Genomic DNA, 6,349 nt, shown 5'->3' with positions numbered 1-6,349 from the left:
AGAATTGCAAATCTGTGTGACCAAGTTCAGAACTTTGTGAAACCCTAGCAGTCTCGGTGCCACCGAACTGTGACTCGGTCTGACCGAGTTCACTAGTTTAGGTTCCAACAGCTGCTTCGGTATCACCGAGTTTACAAATCAGTTGATCCGAAATGCTTTCTATGGAAAACTAAAACTAAGTTTTGACTCATTGTTTTGCAAAAACCTCTGCATTTTGTGATGCTCATCCACTCTATCTCATCTATATCTATTCACAGGGTCTGCTGTCAGTGTTTGCAATATGTCTGATCAGAGTGACAGCTAGAACAGGTCAGAGGAGCAGGTTCACCTGAGTGAGGGCACTAGTCCCTCTAGCAGTTCAGATGATGGTAGCAGGAGCACTCCCAGCAACTTGTCCAAAGCTTCCTCCAGAATAAGGAAGAAGAAAACTTCAGAGTCTGAGGATGAAGACTATGTGGCAGTTGAGGATGAGGCCACTTCCAAGAAGAAAGTGGTTAAGAAGGAATATAGCACTGCTGCTGCCACCAAGCCAGGCATGAAGCAAAAGGTTCCTGCAAAGAGAATTCCAATGTCTAAGGCTAGAGCATCTACTCAAGTCCCTTTGGGATCTGAACCCAAACAGGCTGCTGCAGAAGGGAAGAAGAGCAAGGAGAGGATCAAAAAGACCACTGCTAGAGTGCTTGGGAGATCCTCAATCATGAGAGATTCTGAAGAGTAAGAGGAAGAAGAGGTTGTTGCACTAGCACCTAAGGCCCAGAAGCTTATGGGTGATGCTATCAGGACAGGGGCTGCTTCATCAAAGCCCAAAGAAGCACCCAAAGCAGCCTCCAAGCCCAAGAGTGCACCTAAGAGGAATACCAGGAGTATACCAGCTGCTGAGAAGAACAATGCCCCAGTGCCTGAAGTTGCTGATGATGAAGATGATGAAGGACAAGTCCTGAGGAAGCTCAAACCCAAGATTCCAGACCACAATGATGCTCATCCTGTGGCTGAGAACATGAAGATCAGGAGAGACTCAGGACTGAGGAAATGGAGAGAGACAGACCCATATGCTACAAGAAGAAGAACTGTTGTTGATTATAGGTTCCACATAAAGGAACAGCAAGATTTCTATAAGACAGTGCTGCTGGACAAGAAGCCTATAGTGTGTGAAATGAGGTGGGTCGACTGGAAGTATATCAAGGAAAATGAGGAACACTATCCTGGTGTGTTTGACAGCTTCAGTGCTTGTGGAGTTGCAGACTTTGTTGGGCAGAAGCTCACAAAGTGGAATGAGGAACTCATAATGCAATTCTACTCCACATCACACTTCTATCCAGATGGCAAGATCGTATGGATGTCTGAAGGTACAAGGTACCACTCAACTATTGAGGAATGGGCAAATCTGATCAATGCTCCTAAGGAAGAACAAGATGACTTGGATGTCTATGCCAAGAAGAAGATGGATCACAACTCTATGGCAAACATGTACAAGGAGATTCCTGAAGATAATCTTGAGACTCACCAGTTTGGGTCAGTAAAACACTTGCTGTCAGGGCTGCCTACAATCAATTGGATCCTTAGGCACACTCTCTTGCCCAAGTCTGGTGATCACAGAATGATCAGAGGCCATGCAATTAACTTGCTACATATATTTGATGTGCCACAGAAGTTCAAGGTCATGAGCCTTATAGTTGAGACTATCAAGAGGACTGCAGCAGACCAGAAAAGAAGTTGTGGATATGCCCCACAAATCCAGGAGTTGATAAACTCAAAGATGGGCACAGGCACATACCTATTGGATAAGGAACACTTTCCTATCTACCCAGACTTCAAGGATAATCAAGTTGTGATGAATGAGAATGAACCATCATCAGTACAAGCTCAAGAGAAGAAGGAGAAAGCAAAGAAAGAGAAGGCTGCCAAGATGCCAACTCAAGAGGAGGCATCTGAGTACTTTTTGAAAAGCAAGCAGGACCAACTTGGTTATTTGATAGCATCAACTCTGAGGATTGAGAAGGGATTGGCCACCCTAAATCAAAACCAGGAGAGCCTGGAAAGAATTATGGAACAAAAATTCTATGATTTAGATGTCAAATTAACTGAGATTCAGTCAGTTGCGGAGCAGCTACAGGATGACATGCAGGAGAGGAAGGGCAGAACAACCACTGATGCATTTGCCAGCGTGCCTAGAGCTCAGAGATCAACTACAGTGCCAGTAACAGACACCAGAGCCACTTCATCTGCACCAGCTACAGCTTCAGTGCCACCAGCTCCAGCACCTACCCCAACAGCTCCATCTACTTCGACTGAAGCCTTCGTTCTTGGAGTTCTCCGGACACCACCACCTGAAGACCAAGCCTGAGAGATGTTTTAGTGCTATGCATTTTCTATGAACTTTTTGGTAACTTGTTGCCAAAGGGGGAGAAAAATGTATAGATCATAGGCTTCGAGAGAGAGAGAGAGAGTTTGCTTTTGTTCTCTCTTGTCTTCTTGGTTGAACTTTGGTTGCTTTTGATTGCTTGAGATACTATGCTATTATTTGTGAGACATTGATGATCATGTGGTTGATCATAAGCTACACTTATGCTTGTTAGATGATATTATCTTACTTATCCTTATATGATCATTCACTTTGCTTGGTGATGAGTGCATATATTTAATTCTTATCATTTTGAGCGCTCCACCAAGATGTATGTGACATGGAAGAGTAACCCATGATCCTAACTCATTGTGCATTTGCAGTCCAAAGCAAATCTTAAGATATGCACAAATTTAGGGGGAGCTCTTGCTTTTCACATACTTCTCAAAGCGACAATATCTTTCACTCTTATTATCATTTGTCAAAGCTTTGATCTATATGTTGTCATCAATTACCAAAACGGGGGAGATTGAAAGTGCAACTATCCCTAGGTGGTTTTGGTAATTCCTAACAACATATAGCTCATTGAGCTAACATTATTCCAAGATTAATATTTCAGGAAAAGCTCAATGAATGGCATGGCATGGATGAGGAAAGTGGATCCCTCAAAATTCTAAGGACAAAAAGTTTGGCTCAAGCTTCAAGATCAAGACTCTACATTTTATATTTTAGTGATCCAAGATCACATTGAGTCTATAGGAAAAGCCAATACTATCAAGGAGGGATGAGGTGTTGCTTAATGGCTTGCTTGCTCAAAGTGCTTAGTGATATGCTCCAAAATTCTCAACTACCTTCCCACATCCACATATGACCTAAACCAAAAGTCAAACTCGGCCCCACCGATTCTTTCTATCCGGCGCCACCGAGTTTCAAATGTCATAGCCACTGCCACAAACCCTAGGTAAATCGGTCTCACCGATAGGGATCTCGGTCTCACCGAGATGGGATTGTAATCTCTCTATTTCCCTTTGTAACATTTCGGTCTTACCGAGATGAGCGATCGGTCCCACCGAGATTGCAATGTAAACTCTCTGTTTCCCTTTTGTAACATTTCGGTCTCACCGAGATGAGCGAATCGGTCCCACCGAGTTTACCTGACCAACTCTCTGGTTAGCTTATTACAAAAATCGGTCCCACCGAGTTTGTGTAATCGGTCACACCGAGATTATGTTATGCCCTAACCCTAACCATATCGGTCCTACCGAGTTGCATCCCAGTCCCACCGAAAATCCTAACGGTCACTAGGTTTGCTGAATCAGTCCGACCGAGTTTAACCATTCGGTCCCACCGAGTTTGGCAAATTGTGTGTAACGGTTAGATTTTGTGTGGAGTCTATATATACCCCTCCACCCACTCTTCATTCGTGAAGAGAGCCATCAGAACATACCTACACTTCCAATACACATTTTCTGAGAGAGAACCACCTACACTTGTGTTGAGGTCAAGATATTCCATTCCAACCATATGAATCTTGATCTCTAGCCTTCCCCAAGTTGCTTTCCACTCAAATCTTCTTTCCACCAAATCCAAATCCTGTGAGAGAGAGTTGAGTGTTGGGGAGACTATCATTTGAAGCACAAGAGCAAGGAGTTCATCATCAACACACCATTTGTTACTTCTTGGAGAGTGGTGTCTCCTAGATTGGCTAGGTGTCACTTGGGAGCCTCCGACAAGATTGTGGAGTTGAACCAAGGAGTTTGTAAGGGCAAGGAGATTGCCTACTTCGTGAAGATCTACCGCTAGTGAGGCAAGTCCTTCGTGGGCGACGGCCGTGATGGAATAGACAAGGTTGCTTCTTCGTGGACCCTTCGTGGGTGGAGCCCTCTGTGGACTCGCACAACCGTTACCCTCAGTGGGTTGAAGTCTCCATCAACGTGGATGTACGATAGCACCACCTATCGGAACCACAACAAAAACATCCGTGTCTCCAATTGCGTTTGAATACTCCAAACCCTTCCCTTTACATTCTTGCAAGCTGCATGCTTTACTTTCTGCTGCTCATAAACTCTTTTGCATGCTTGCTTGAATTGTGTGGAGATTGCTTGACTTGTGCTAAGATAGCTAAAATCTTCCAAGAACTAAAATTGGGAAATGGCTAGATTTTTATTTGGTCAAGTAGTCTAATCACCCCCCTCTAGACATACTTTCGATCCTACACTACTCCCTCTGTTCCAAAATAGATGACTCAACTTTGTACTAACTTTATATAAAGTTAGTACAAAGTTGAGTCGTCTATTTTGCAACGGAGGGAGTATAAGTGTACGAAAGCTTAAACTGAAAACTAAGTTGGTGGGCATCCAACTTGCTTGCTCTAGAAGACCTCGGGCATTTGAGGAAGCCCATCATCGGAATATACAAGCCAAGTTCTATAATGAAAATATTGAAGGAAATATGCCCTATAGGCAATAATAAAGTTGTTATTTATATTTCCTTATATCATGATAAATGTTTATTATTCTTGCTAGAATGGTATTAACCAGAAACTTAGTACATGTGTGAATACATAGACAAACAGATCCCTAGTATGCCTCTACTTGACTAGCTCGTTAATCAAAGATGGTTAAGTTTCCTGCTCATAGACATGTGTTGTCATTTGATCAACGGGATCACATCATTAGAGAATGATGTGATGGACAAGACCCATCTGTTAGCTCAGCATTATGATCATTTAGTTTTATTGCTATTGCTTTCTTCATGACTTGTACATATTCCTCTAACTATAAGATTATGCAACTCTCGAATGCTGGAGGAACACTTTGTGTGCTATCAAACGTCACAACGTAACTGGGTGATTATAAAGATGCTCTACAGGTGTCTCCGATGGTGTTTGTTGAGTTGGCATAGATCAAAATTAGGATTTGTCACTCCGAGTATCGGAGAGGTATCTATGGGCCCTCTCGGTAATGCACATCACTATAAGCCTTATAAGAAACGTGACTAATGAGTTAGTTACAGGATGATGCATTACGAAACGAGTAAAGAGACTTGCCAGTAACGAGATTGAACTAGGTATGATGATACCAACGATCGAATCTCGGGAAAGTAACATACCGATGAAAAAGGGAATGACGTATGTTGTTATGCGGTTTGACCGATAAAGATCTTCGTAGAATATGTAGGAGCCAATATGAGCATCTAGGTTCTGCTATTGGTTATTGATCGGAGATGTGTCTCGGTCATGTCTACATAGTTCTCGAACCAATAGGGTCCGCACGCTTAATGTTTGATGATGATTTGTATTATGAGTTATGTGATTTGATGACCGAAGTTTGTTCGGAGTCTCGGATGAGATCACGGACATGATGAGGAGTCTCTAAATGGTCAAGAGGTAAAGATTGATATATTGGAAGGTTATATACGGACATCGGAATGGTTCCTATAAGGTTCAGGGATTTTTCGTAGTATCGTGAGGTTACCGGAACCCACCGGGAAAGTTATTGGGCCTAATGGGCCATAGTGGAGGGGAAGAGGCAGGCCACAGGAGGTGGGGCGCGCCCCCCTTGCCCCAATCCGAATTGGACAAGGGGAGGGGCGCGACCCCCCTCTTTCCTTCTCCCTCACCCTCTTTTCCCCTTTCCCCCTCTCCGTTGGAAGGAAAGGGGGGCAAATCCTACTAGGTTTGGAGTCCTAGTAGGACTCCCCCCTTGGCGCACCTCTCCCTTGGCCGGCATCCTCCCCCCTCCTTTATATACGTGGGCAGGGGCACCCCAAAGAACACTAGACAATCTCTTAGCCGTGTGTGGTGCCCACCTCCACAGCTTAACACCTCGGTCATATCGTCGTAGTGCTTAGGCGAAGCCCTACGCCGGTGACTTCATCATCACCGTCGCCATGCCGTCGTGCTGGCAGAAATCTCCCTCGACCCTCTACTTGATCAAGAGCTCGAGGGACGTCATCATGCTGAACGTGTGCTAAACACGGAGGTGCCGTACGTTCGGTACTTGGATC

The sequence above is a fragment of the Triticum urartu genome, chromosome 7A (assembly GCF_056163025.1).
Source record: "Triticum urartu cultivar PI428250 chromosome 7A, HENAU_Tu73, whole genome shotgun sequence".
Taxonomy (NCBI): Eukaryota; Viridiplantae; Streptophyta; class Magnoliopsida; order Poales; family Poaceae; genus Triticum; species Triticum urartu.
The sequence above is the reverse complement of the archived record's forward strand: the minus strand, read 5'-3'. Positions refer to the sequence as shown.